Source organism: Gorilla gorilla, chromosome 16, assembly GCF_029281585.2.
Source record: "Gorilla gorilla gorilla isolate KB3781 chromosome 16, NHGRI_mGorGor1-v2.1_pri, whole genome shotgun sequence".
Classification (NCBI taxonomy): Eukaryota; Metazoa; Chordata; class Mammalia; order Primates; family Hominidae; genus Gorilla; species Gorilla gorilla.
Genome location: NC_073240.2, coordinates 78,338,959 through 78,353,995, shown reverse-complemented (window position 1 = coordinate 78,353,995; position 15,037 = coordinate 78,338,959). Strand labels below are relative to the sequence as shown.

General features: G+C 38.9%; 1 protein-coding gene across 1 annotated transcript in view; it reads right to left on the bottom strand.

The window, feature by feature from the left end:
* Nucleotides 1–15,037, bottom strand: part of HMG20A (high mobility group 20A) — a 65,275-nt gene that overhangs the window by 28,163 nt on the left and 22,075 nt on the right. The gene's annotated exons all lie outside the window — the stretch shown is intronic.

Sequence of the window (15,037 nt, the reverse complement as noted above, 5' to 3'; positions counted from 1 at the left end):
TCAAGAAAGAGTGCCTCAATCAACTGGGAGAATTGAGAAGCAAATTATGAGAATTCACTTAGGAGCTTCCTCAGGAGTTATTTCAGGCGCTGCTGCTGCTAAGGAGACCTGGTGAAACAGCAATTAAAAGGAAAGCACAGCAGCAAAGCAGAGCCAGGATCACTCCACTGAGGTGGAAATATGAAGAAAATGCCGATGACACGAGGACCACATTCTCCATGTTCAATGGAGTGATTTATTTCCAAAAGATAACACTGATGTTTTATTCCTTATTCTTACTTATTCTCACTTCTAAGTTTATTATTTAGCAGGCCAAGTTCCATAAACAGCTTGATGGGAAAAACACATCTCTGTACAAATATTACCCATTACAGTAGGTAGAGCACGGAAGGTAGAGAGGAACTTCTCACTCAACCAGCATAAGCACTTTATTCTACTGCAGGAATGCTTGCTACCTCTCTTCAGTTCCTTCAAGATAAGGTGTTTACAAGTGGAATAGCTCTAATAAATATCACAAAATTCCATTCCACATGTTTTACTGAATAACCCTGACTCAAGTGTACTTAAGTTTTAATTCACATTATACAATACAAAGGCCAGATTAAAGCCTGGGCTGCTAACATCACCTCACACCAATGTCAATGTTCATTTTACCAAAAGAAAACTGTAATATCTGTTAGATACCATACAGACTAACCATAGTGAGCAAACATTCAAATGGCCAGGTATATACCTTAAGGAACTCACTTGACTGGCTTCTTTTTTTTTTTTGACAGTCTCGCTCTGTTGCCCACGCCTCCCAGGTTCAGGTGATTCTTGTGCTTCAGCCCCCCAAGTTGCTGGGATTACAGGTACGTGCCACCACACCAGCTAATTTTTGTATTTTTAGTACAGACGGGGTATCACCATGTTGGCCAGGTTGGTCTTGAACTCCTAGCCTCAAGTGATCCGCCCACTTCGGCCTCCCAAAGTGTTAGGATTACAGTTGTGAGCCACTATGCCTGGGATTGACTGGCTTCTTTCTAAAAGTATCCCTAGAAGTCAATGGCCTTTCAAGAACCTTGAGATTCAGCATTTAAAGCTCCTGGCATTGCTCCCATGCCTCAAAAGAAGATATATTATCTGGTGAGGGACAAATGAAGCGTCTTTTCATTCACTATGCCAACATGACCCTGTTAGAGTGTTTTCCAGATATCTTTAGTCATTTCTGAAACGTGGGGAGGCAGCTGGATAACATAACCTTAACAACATATAAACAGATCATATAAACAAAGGAAGTTCAGAGAACACACATTTTTTCCTTTTTTATTTTCCCTCTCTTAAGTTTGTTGTATTCAAACCCATATGGTTTCAGATATATTTTCTCAGTGTTACTGAGTAGTCAGGTCCCTAAGAAATGAGTAATAAAGTGGGTGGAAGGTTAAGGGGCCAAGATCAACAAAAGAAGGAAATGAAGAAAAGTGCAGTGAAACCCAAAGGCCTCTAAACTAGTCCAGTAAGTCGGAAAATACAATGATTCCCAAGAATATGTCTGGGATCCTGGGAGAATGCATTTCATATGGTCCATGAGGGAGTGATTCAAAAGGAATCACGGCTACCAAGCCACTGATTGCCAAAAGCCCTTCACATGGAGCATCTAGGCCTGATGATGTCCCAGTACCAGTACAGAGGTCACACTGAACTTTGAAATTTTATGCAAAGCACTTAAGAAATGTAATGAATGCTGCTCTAAATGAGGAAAGAAGAGAAATTTGTTCAAAGGCAAAGCAATATACAAGTTTGGCTCTTCACTGCACTTTATATAAACAGGTCTATCATGCAGATGTTTCCTAGTAGAGGGGACTTATCCAGTGAAGGCTTCTACCAGGAAGCCTCACAAAAATGGTATTACTTTGCCACTTAGAACACTTTGAACCAGGGTCTGGACCTGAGCTTTGGAAATCCCAAAATTCCCTCTAACACTAACCACTCACTGAAAAAAACCTGATATATAAAAGAGTGCCAATTTAAAATATTTTAATGATGATTATAAAGATTGTAATGAGAATTATATTAAGCATACTAGATACTTAATGACTAGTGAACACATTTTCTCTCTGTAGTCATCTAGTAGGCCAGATCATAATCAGAACATTGCTATGGTCAACATATGGCCAGAACAAAGGAAATTAGGTGGAACTTAAGAAATGTTCCTCAACTAAGATTGCTCTAGTAATCTTTCCCAATAATAGGGATGATCACACCAATGTGACTATGTTATTCCAAATGTGTTGGACAGTGCTGGAAGCATATTTGTACTTCTGGTTTCTGGGGTTGGCTCTTTTCAAGTGCCCTTTTCTTACTTTACACATGCTAACCCCACTTCCCTAAGTCTTTTCATAGAGATGCAGCATATTCCTTCCCCACCACTCCCTCTCCAACCATACACCTCATAATTGAGAGGTGGGATTCTGCCCATCTCAATCTCATTTTCCATACTACAGCCTTTATGCAAAACCCTTGGTTCCTTTAAAACATCAGGTTCCTTGGTTATATCAACCTCATACCCAAAAATCTCTTACCACCATCTCCTATCATTTCAGCTCTCTTAATTCTCCTATTACAACTCACCTTGAACCATACAAACCTCTATTCATTGGCCCTTGATTTTCCCTTCTCTGTCCAGCTTAGATTCGACAGGTACATTGCAAATGTTCTTTTGCCAACACTCAATTCCCTTGCACCACATCTTTCTATACACTAGAAGTAGATCAACTCTGAGTTTTGGCTCAAGATGGTGGAGGAAAAAAATGACAAAATGAAGAGTATTACTATAAATGTATGGTATCCAATCACAACTGGGCCCTCTATGCTCTTAGTAATCACTTTGTATGTTCTTAGGATATTTCCCAACTGCCATGTTATCTCTGTCAAAGTTTTTCAACCAAACTCACCCAAATCCTCCAACTCAGTCAGCATTATCTTTTCACATTCCTCAATCCCAACTCACGACAAAAAGCATACTAAATTGCTTTATTTGGAAGATATAATTGATATACCATAAAGTTCACCCCTTTACTACATACAACTCAGTGGTTTTTAATATATTTACAAGGTTGTGCAACCAACACCCTAACCAATTTTAGAACATTTTCATCACCCCAAAAAGAAACACAATAGCCTTTAGCAAACAATCCCCATTCTCCCTTCCTGCTAGTCCTCCTAGGCCTGGGCAACCACTAATCTACTTTTTTTTTTTTTTTTTAAGAGACAGGGTCCTGCTCCGTCACCCAGGCTGGAGTGCAGTGGCATAATCATAGCTCACTGATGCCTCAAACTGCTTGTCTCAAGTGATGTCTCTGCCTCAGCCTCCTGAGTAGCTAGGACCACGCCTGGCTAATTTTTATTTTTATTTTTTGTAGAGATAGGGTTTCGCTATGTTGCCCAGGCTGTCTTGAATTCCTGGCCTCAAGCAATCCTCCTGCCTCAGCCTCCCGAACTGTTGGGATAATAGGCGTGAGCCATCATGCCTGCCTACTTTCTGTCTTTATAAATGTACCTATTCTGATATTTCATATAAATAGAATCATACAATATGTGGCCTTTTGTGTCTGGCTACTCTCACTTAGCATAAAGTTTTCAAGGTTCACATTGTAGCGTGTATCAGAATTTCATTCTGCTTTATGGCTGAATAATATTATACTGGATGGCTATTGCACATTTTGTTGATCCACATATCAGTTGATAGACTTGGGTTGTTTCTACTTTTTGGTTATTATGAATGCTGCTGCTTATGAACATTTGTGTATAAATTTTTGTGTGGACATGTTTTCAGTTCTCTTGGGCATATACCTAGGAGTGGAGCTGCTGGAACATCTGGTACCACCATGTTTAATATTTTGAGGAAAAATCAAACTGTTTTTCAAAGCACCTCTACCATTTTACATTCATACCAGTAACGTATTAGGGTTCCAATTTCTCCATATCCTCAGCACACTTGGTATTGTCTTTTTTATTAGAGCCATCCTAGTGGATGTGAAGTGGTATCTCATTGTGATTTTGGTTCATATTTTCCTAATGAGTAATGATGTTAAGCATTTTTTCTTATGCATATTGTGCATTTGTTTATCTGTTTTGGAGAACTGTCTATTCAAATCCTATTTCAAATTGTGTTTTGTATTATTATTATTTTTTTTTAGATAGGGTCTCATTCTGTTGTCCATGCTGGAGTGCACTGGTGTGATCTTGGCTCACTGCAACCTCTACCTCCTGGGTTCAAGCGATTCTTGTGCTTCAGCCTCCCAAGTAGTAGCTGGGATTACAGGTATGCACCACCATGCCCAGCTAATTCTTGTATCTTTAGTAGAGACAGGGTTTCGCCATGTTGGCCATGCTGGTCTCAAACTCCTGGCCTCAAGAGATCCACCCACCTCAGTCTCCCAAAGTGTTGAGATTACAGGCGTGAGCCACCACACTCAGCCACATTTGCTCATTTTTAAAATTGGGTTAAAACTGTATTGTTATTGCAAAATTGCAAGAGTTCTTTTTATATTGTAGATACTAGACACTTATCAGATATACTATTTTCAAATATTTTTCTCCCATTCTCTGGGTTGTCTTTTCACTTTGATAGTGGTCTTTGAAATACAAACGTTTTTAACTTTAAAGTACAAATTATCTATTTTTTTCTTTGGTTGCTCGTGCTTTAGGTGTCATATTTAAGAAACTACCGCCTAATCAAAGTTGTGAAGATTTACCCTTATGTGTTCTTCTAAGAGCTTTATAATTTTAGCTCTTAACATTTATGTCTTTGATTCATTCTGAGAAAATGCACCGTATTCTCTGACCTCTACATCTCTGCAACTGCCATTTGTTGTCTTTGGTTGGAATACTTCCTAGTACCCCAGTCTCTCTTGTTTGGCCAATTATACTTTCTTATCCTTCACATCTCACCTTAGATGTGTCTTCTTTCAGCATGTGTTCTTGGATCAATCAAGAATGTATCAGATGCCCCTTTTATGTACTACCAGAGCATTCTGTACTAAACACCCGTCATAATACTTGACTCACTGTACTACACTTGTCTTTTCTAACCCTTAGTTATATGTTTTGTTAGGTTATAAACAGTGCCTTGTTTACCTTTAAATTTCCCCCAGCCTGGTTTTGAGCATATCATGGGCATTTGTTAAATATGCATTTGATGAGCAAATACAATTATGTATTTCACAGCTTCATCATAATATTGTGGCCAGACTTTGCCTAAAGCCACACCTTACCCCTCAACTGAAGGAGGCTCCTCATTCAATTAGTATTTATTTATTGCTCAAGCAAGGCACTTTTGCAGATTATGTGTCTTTTAAATGGATTAACTCTGAAACTGGGGGACACTCAATATATTCTCTAAATGTTTCCTCATATATGCATTCTCCTTTATTATTTGTAAGGAGTGAGACTATCTTCAAACAATAGAGTCAGTGTTCATGTCTACTTTAGTGAACATGGCCGATTGATGTATATTCTGTATTGGAATTTTCAACTTTCCATTCACGTTAGATATTCATGTCTAAGTATTGAATCTTTAACATCAATTTTGCTCAGTGAAGCCTTTCATGGCCTCTGTATATAAAATTGTAGACACCCCCTTTCCTTGAACTGTTCCTAACCTCTTTCCCTGCTCTGTTTTTTCTTGGTACTTCAAACTATGTATCATTATTCATTTGACTTATTTTATCTTGTTTTTTGTCTGTTCCAGTACACTGCGAGCTCAAAATTTGTAGATGCCCACAATTGGCCCTGCAGAACCCATGATTACAAAAAGTCGGCCCTGTATCCATAGGTTCTGTGTCTCTCAAATACTGTATTTTCCACCCCAAACTGATTGAATTTGTGGATGCAGAACCCAAGGATACACAGGGCCAACTATAACTGCAAATTAAAACAATAATGATCTACCACTACAAACCTATTAGAATGGCCAAAATCCCAAACACTGACACCACTAAGTGCTGACAATGATGCAGAGCAACAGGAACTCTCCTTCATTATGTGGGGATACAAAACAGTACAGACATTTCAAAAGACAGGAAGTTTTTTACAAAATTAAACATACTCTTGCCATACAACCCAGCAATTGCACTTCTTACCTTAATATTTACCCAAATGAATGGAAAACTTACGTCCACACAAAAACCTGCACACAGATGTTTATAGTAGCTTTATTCATAATTGCCAAAACTTGGGCATAACCAAGATGTCCTTCAGCAGGTGAGTGGCTGAACTGTGATACATTCAGATAATAGAATATTATTCACTGCTAAAAAGATATGAGTTATGAAGCCATGGAAAGACATGGAGGAAACTTAGTGCATATTACTAAGTGAAAGAAGTCAATCTGAAAAGGCTATATAAATTGAGCATCCCTAATCTGAAAATCAGAAATTCAAAATGCTCCAAAATCTGAAATTTCCTGAGTGCCCACTTGATGACCCAAGAGGAAATTCATACAATAGTGAGCTACCACTACACACCTATTAGAATGCCCTAAATCCCAAACACTGATACCACCAAATGCTGGCAAGGATGTGGAACAAGAGCTCTCCTTCATTGTATGAAAATACAAAATACAAAAATTCCACATGGGATTTCACGTAATGGGTCACAATAAAAACACTGGCACATGATACTTAGTTTATTCAACTTGCCATTGTTTGTTGTTAACAGCTGGCACAGGTGCACTGGTGATGCTACTGTACTGCTTACCCCGAACACATTATTTTTTCACTGTATTAATGGTATGTCACATTTTTTACTGTTAAGTACTTATGTGCAAATAAGTGTAAGAGAATGATTTGCTTATTGGTAGCACATGAATTCTGAATCAGGAATAATGGTGATGCCAAACAATCACAGACTGTACATGTGGGTGACTGAGTGACACCTTTGCTTTCTCATGGTTCAATGTATACAAACTTTGTTTCATACACAAAATTAATAAAATCATTGCTATAAAATTACCTTCAAGCCATGTGTAAGGTAAATGGATACACCATAAACGGATTTCCTGTTTAGACTTGGGTCTTATCCCCAACATATCTCATTATGTGTATGCAAATACTCAAATACAAAAAATTAGCCGGGTGTGGTGGCGGGCGCCTGTACTCCTAGCTACTCGGGGAGGCTGAGGCAGGAGAATGGCGCGAACCCTGGAGGCAGAGCTTGCAGTGAGCTGAGATCGTGCCACTGCACTCCAGCCTGGGCGACAGAGCGAGACTCTGTCTCAAAAAAATAAATAAATAAATAAATAAATAAAAAATAAATCTGAAAAGATCTGAAGCCTGAAACACTTCTGGTCCCAGGCATTTTGGATAAGGGAAACTCAACCCATATGTTGTGAATCCATCCACCTATCTGACATCCTGGATAAGCAAAAGTATGGAGACAGTAAAAAGATTAGTGGTTGCCAGGGGAGTAGGATGAATAGGTGGAACACGGGATTTTTAGGGCAGTGAAACTTTCTACGTGATACAATGGTGGATACATGTCATTATAAATCTGTCAAAACTCACAGACTGTCCAACACCAAGAGTGATGGACACTATGTAAACTATGGTGATTATGTGTCAATATAGGTTCATTGATTGTAACAAATGTAGCATTCTGGTGCCAGGGATATTGATAGTTGGGGAGGCTGTGTGTGTCGGGGGACAGGGAATATATAGGAAGTCTCTGTATTTTCTGCTCATTTTTGTTGTGAATCTAAAAGCGCTCTAAAATATAACATTCATTCATTTTAAAATTGCCATATTATATATTTAGAATATTATAATTATGTATTTTATTATGCCAGAGAACTGGTATAAAGAGGTTTGGGAATAAACACAACTGACTTTGATATGCATACAATTTAACTGGAGGAAGGAAAAGAGGCTTACTAGAGAGTAGTCTACCAGCTGTGAACGTTTAGCTAAAAGCAATCAGTGGGCTGTGGACATTAATCAATATGTTTTACAGTGTGAATGAGAACACTGGCTAATCCTGCCAGGCAGTTAACTGTGGTTCAGTTAAGTGAAATTCAGTTAAAAACTCTTTCACCACAGGTTTTTATATGTGAGATGAGAGGGAAAAAGATGAGGAGAGAGAAGAGGCAATTTAGGAGTAATTAAGTACTTAGGTTTTAGGGGAGGGTTGAGGTAGGGAGAGGCAATTAGGGTCTAAACATAAGGCTTGCTGCTTCAAGAGAAGGGCATAAGGAGGGGTGTGTTTGGCTGGGCACTGGGGTGGGGGTGGACAGAAAATATGGCTCTCTAGACCTAAAATTGATAGCCCAGGCTCCTATGACTATTATTGATCTTTATTTTATTCTTTATTTATTTATTTTTGAGACGAGCCTCACTCTGTCGCCCAGGCTGAAGTGCAGTGGCTTGATCTCTGCTTACTGCAACCCCCACCTCCTGGTTCAAGCAATTCTCGGCCTCAGCCTCCCAAGTGGCTGAGATTACAGGTGCCTGCCACCACATCCAGCTAATTTTTTTTTTTTTTTTTTTTTTTTAGTAGAGACGGGGTTTCACCATCATAGCCAAGCTGGTCTTGAACTCCTGACCTTGTGATCCACCCACCTTGGCCTCCCAAAGTGCTGGGATTACAGGCGTGAGCCACCGCGCCCGGCCTTATTATTGATTTTTAAAACGTTGGTAGGCTACCCTAGGAACCAAACTATAGAGAAACTGATCCATTCATTCAACAAATATTATCTACTATCCTGGGCATTTTCTATGCATTGGGAATACAGCAATGACCAAAACAGGCAAAGATCCTTGCCCTTATAGAGCTCACAGTGTACTGGAACAGACAAAAAACAAGATAAAATAAGTCAAATGAATAATGATACATAGTTTGAAGTACCAAGAAAAAACAGAGCAGGGAAAGAGGTTAGGAACAGTTCAAGGAAATGGGGTGTCTGCAATTTTATATACAGAGGCCATGAAAGGCTTCACTGAGGTAATCTTTGGGAAAAGACCAGAAGGAGATGAAAAATCTATGCATGTATGTGGGGAAAGAGTGGCCCTAGCAGAGGAAACAACTAGTGCAAAGGAGTCCACCTGGTGTGACTGAGGAGGTGGCAAATGTGGCTGGACTGAACTAGTGGGAAAAGGAGATGAGGTCTGAAAGCTAACCGGGGCTACTGGAAGGTTTTCAGCAGATAAGGCATAAAATTTAACATGTTTATAGGATCATTCTGGCTGCTATTTTGAGAACAGACTGAATGAAGATGGAGAGGGAAAAGGGAAAGTAAGGAAATCATTTGGGAAGCGACTGCAACAAAACAGCTGGAAGAATTAGATCAGAATAGCAGTAGTAGAGATGGTGAGAAGTGGTCAGATTCTTAATATATTTTGAAGGTAAAGCTAGTTTCTAAGTTCAAAATAACTGGAAAAAACATCAGGACTAGAATCTGTAAACTGTGGCCTGTATATACTTTAACTGTAGTCTTGTAATCAGTTTAGTAAAAAAGCGTGACTTGTACTAACAATATACTACTTGCAAATTTTTTGAAGCTAAATATAGCGGGGTTTTTTGGCCACAAAAGAAATAATCCAGGCTCCATCTAATGCAAATGCCTAGAGAGTTTATATTTCAACAAACATTTGTTGATCACCTTCATTATGTAACCAAGATGGTGTATGGTGTCAAGTGATGTGTAGCTTTGCTTTATAGAATTTTACAGTCCGTTATCTTCCTTGTAGAGACTCTGTTTTCGAAAAATAAAAAAGGAGAAAAAGAGGCCAGAGTTAGAAACAAAAATGAATCTTCTATCTTTATGATTTTTTTCTCCAAATTCCTTATGTGATAGTACATGTTTTTTTGAAGTAAAAATTTAGAAACTTAAATCAGATATCTTCTTAAAAACCACAGAAGTACTAGATCATCAAAAGAGACTGGCACAGTTCAGATTTCTTGCTAGACAATTGGATCACTGTATATGCCTTTTGCCCCCTCAATGGAACCTTGATGGAGAACTGTCAATATTAGGACGGAAAATGTGTTGTGAAGAAAAAAACTCCACAAAACCAAAACATCTAAGAATAGTATTTTATATCAGTTTTTGTAAAGCACGGTGATAATGCAGGGAAAATAAAAAACACTTCCTCTTCCAAAGCAAAATTTGTCATTTTACAAGCAGAGTGTTGCCTTTTGAGGTCACAGTCCACCTCGTTGGCTTTTTCGTGGTGCCTGTTGGTCCCAAGTTGCCCTTCCTACAGAGGCAATCTAAGCACTGCTTTTATTATTAGTAAACAAGGAGGTGATTGCCCAAGTAAGACAACTTCTGGACCAGTACCTGAACTAAGAGTTAAAGTAATCCAATAAAACCTGGAATTATTTCCTTAGTGTAGAGTACTTCCCCAATTTCCTGGGACATGGGTGTACTATGAAACGGTAAAAAGGTGGGTCCATATAAGCTGGGATGGGGAATGCTGGTAAAGCCTTACTCCCTCTAGAAGGCCTGTGATATATGAAAAGGTGTTTTCAGTGACAGTCAATTTTCTATTTGGAGGAAGAAAACAAAAAACAAAACCAAGCTTGTTTTAAGTACACAAAGCATAAAAAGTTAATGTTCTTGTTTGGTAAAGACACATATGTATACTCTTTTTTTTTTTTTTTGAGACAGAGTCTCACTCTGTCACCCAGGCTGGAGTGCAGTGGCGTGATCTTGGCTCACTGCAAGCTCCGCCTCCAGGGTTCACGCCATTCTCCTGCTTCAGCCTCCTGAGTAGCTGGGACTACAGGTGCCCACCACCATGCCCGGCTAATTTTTTGTATTTTTAGTAGAGATGGGGTTTCACTGTATTAGCCAGGATGGTCTCGATCTCCTGACCTTGTGATCCACCTGCCTCGGCCTCCCAAAGTGCTGGGATTACAGGCGTGAGCCACCGCACCCGGCCACATATGTATACTTTTTACTCACATCTTGGTGATTCACATGCAGGGTATATCAGAAAAGGGAATTTATGTATTTATCAAGAGGAGACACGAGGTTTTTTTTAAAGCTGGAAAACAATGTTTTTCAGTTTATCATATGTCACTATGTTAGGCATCAAAGATACAGAGGTAACTAAGATTTAAAAAACCCAACAACACTTATTATTTTACAGTTCATAATCTAGTAGGGGACGTGGAAAGAGGGTAATGGCTGATGTGTATAACGGTATTTATTCAAATATACGAGAAAAACAGAGAAAGAAGAATTGAATGGGTTGGGTAACCAGCTAAGGTAATTGTTAATTATCCTAATACATTCACAGATGCACTGGAGAGCTGAAGGAAACAGAAAACACCAGCTGAGAAAACACCTGAGAAGGACCACACAGCTCTGGGTCCTTACATGTTTGAAAATCCAGATTCATACTAAGGTAGGTAGCTCTAAAACAATATAATTCAAGGCTGGAGTCTGCGAAAAGCAACTCAATCAGCATAGACGGTAGTCCCCCCTTATCTGTGGTTCTGCTTTGCCAGTGTGTTAACTCATGGTCAACTGCAGTCCAAAAATATTAAATGGGAAGTTTCAGAAATAATTCATAAGTTTTAAGTTATACACTGTTCTGAGTAGTGTGATGAAATCCCATGCTGTCCCTCTCCATCCCACCCAGGATGTGAATCCTCCCCTTGTCCAGCATATCCATGCTGTATACACTACCTGCCCATCAGTCACTTAGCAGCCTTCTAGGTTATCGGACCGACTGTAGCAGTATCGCAGGGCTGGTGTTATTTTACTTCACAACGGCCCCAAAGCAGAAGAGAAGTGAGGCTGCCAGTTTGGATACGCCAAAGAGAAGCTGTAAAGTGCTTCTTTAAGTGAAAAGGTAAAAGTTCCCAACTTAACAAAAGGAAAAAAAAAATCACAAATGCTGAGGTTGCTAAGATCTACAGTAAAGATAAATCTGTGAAATTGTGAAGAAGGAGAAATTCATGTGTACCATATGTATAGGATTTGTTACTATCCATGGTTTCGGGCATCCTACTGGGGGTCTTGGGATGTACCCCCATGGATAAAGGGGAACTACTGTATGAGAAAGCAGAAGTAACAAAGGTCCCTAGTATCTGAACCCAAACATGAAATTCATAGTTAACAATTCCAGGGAAAGGGTCCTTATTGGTTCAAGGAACACTGCTCCTCTATTTTCTTACATTTTACACAGCTCTTCAGCTCAAACCTGCAGCTGTGAGACAACGCTGAAGAGAGGAGGTAGAAAGAATGTTTCTTCCTTTTACAGGCAATAAATCCTAAATCGTTTACCCTCTCAAAAGCCAATGAAGACTGCAAGTAAAGGATGACATGTTTGAGAAGGAAAATTGAAGAACATTTATAAAAACTATAGTGTAATAAATGGAAACTAATCCCATCAAAGTGTTTTTCATTTTAATCAACTGACTTACAAATTAAATTTTCTTCCTAGGAAGATTTCCTAAAAGAAAAACAGAAGATGCTCGATAGCAGAGGAATTTCCTCAGCCAAAAGCTGAAGATAGAAAACTTTAGTTACAGGGAGGCAAAGCAGTTAGTGGTCTTTACTACTCTGAACAGTAAGATGAAATTTAGAGTTTTCTTCACAAGATGAATAGGCACAACTGTAACATGCTTTACAGTTTAAACAGAAAGAAATTGAAAAAGTCAGAATTATTTTGCTATATTTTGCCTTTGAAACCTAATAACAATGCTCAGGACTTCAGAAAGTTACACATAGCCACAGAATTCAAATTTGACACATTTAAGCTCTACAAGACCAGTTTCCTAGGAACATTTCTCCTTTGATAACCTACTCAATATGATAAAACTTCAACTTCCATACACAGAGCCTCAGTTCTCACCCTACCATAGTAATTCAGAACAAGTGGTTAGATTTAATCTTTTTTGTTTAAAAGCTACTGATTGTTTCTTTTTTTCAAGGTGAAATAACAAAGAAAAAACAAGTTTAAAACTACATTAGCTGTAACTTTCATTATATCACTTCAAGATTCTTGGTGTTTACAGCACTTACTAAAATCTGACAAAATCTGTATTTTCAGCATTGCCTAGTGCTGTTCAAGGATTCACTTAGCCCAGGAAGGAAGGACTAAGTCCAGGGAATAAGAATCTACAGAACAATTTGTTTTGTTCTTTCAACATTAAATGCACTCATTTGCCTGTGTTAGCAAGTACTTCTGTCATGAACAGAAGTCTACCACAGTACCAACTAGAGGCGTTATATGAGCATCTGCTTCAATACCCTTATATGTAAAATGGGGCTAAAACTTATTCTATTTACCTCAAAGGGATACCGTGAGGATCAAATATTTCTTTACAAGCTCTGCATACAATAAAAGAATGTGAAAGCTATTTTAAAAATTATATTACAAAGTTATCAATGAAACATTTATGAGAAAGTATATGGATTATAAGTATATTAAAAGAATAGATACAGGTCGGGCATGTTGGCTCACACTTGTAATCCCAACACTTTGGGAGGCCGAAGCAGGTGAATTGCTTGATCTTAGGAATTTGAGACCAGCCGGGGCAACATGGCGAAACCCCATCTCTACCAAAAATACAAAAATTATCTGGGCATGGGGGCACGCGCCTGTGGTCCCAGCTAGTAGGGAGGCTGGGCTGAGGTGGGAAGATTGCTGGAGCCCAGGAAGTTGAGGCTGCAGTGAGCCATTATCGTGCCACTGCACTCCAGCCTAGGTGACACAGTGAGACCCTGTCGTAATAATAATAATAATAATAATAATAATAAAATACATACATACATAAGAAAAAAGACTGGAAGGAAATACATCAAAATATTCAAAGTATTGGGAAGCAGAGATGGGTGGATCACTTGAGGTCAGGAGTTCAAGACGAGCCTGGCCAACATGGTGAAACCCTGTCTCTACTGAAAATACAAAAATTAGCCAGGCATGGTGGTGGGCGCCTGTAATCCCAGCTACTCTAGAGGCTGAGGCAGGAGAATGGCTTGAACCCAGGAGGTGGATGTTGCAGTGAGCTGAGATCGTGCCACTGCACTCCAGTCTGGGTGACAGAGTGAGACCCTAACTTAATAATAATAATAATAATCATCATCATCATCATCATAAAAAATAGATATATAAGAACAAAGATTGGAAGGAAACACATCAAAATGTTCAAAGTGTTGGGAGGCCGAGGTGGGCAGATCACTTAAAGTCAGGAGTTCAAATCATCATCATCATAAAAAATAGATATATAAGAACAAAGATTGGAAGGAAACACATCAAAATGTTCAAAGTGTTGGGAGGCCGAGGTGGGCAGATCACTTAAAGTCAGGAGTTCAAAACCAGCCTGGACAACATGGTGAAACCCTGTCTCTACTAAAAATACAAAAATTAGCCGGGTATGGTGGCAGGAGCCTATAATCCCAGCTACTCTGGAGGCTGAGGAAGGAGAATCGCTTAAACCTGGGAGGTGGAGGTTGCAGTGATGAGGGATCACACCACTGCACTCCAGCCTGGGTTACAGAGCGAGATTCTGTCTCAAAAAAAAAAAAAAAAAGTTCAAAGTAGTTATGTCAGGGTGGTGAAATTATGAATAATTACTTTCCAATCTTTGTTTTAAACTCAACCTTCAGCAGTATGGTTTTGTTACTTTAAAGAAAGAGGAAAAGTGCCATCAAGGATCACAGATGTTTTAAAATTAAATTTTAATTTCACATGCAAAACTTAGTTTCTTTTTTGTAAAAAAAAATATGGCTACACGTAGAGCTAAAATTCCCTTTTTGCCAGACTCTCCATACTCCCCTTTCCAGAAAAACACCATTAGAAGGATTTCTAACTCCAGCCTGAGTGACAGAGCAAGACTCCATCTCAAAAACAAACAAAGAGTTTCTAGCTTATTGCTGAAAGATGCCTTAAAGATAGTTGCTAATGATATATTCTTTCTCTCTCTCATCAGAATTAGGACTATAAGGCAGAGAAGAGTACGCATGTCTAGCAGGGAGAGTAAGGGCACAATTTATAAACCTCATGCTTTATATTAAAAATTCCCTTAAATTCTGCAGTCAGTTTTA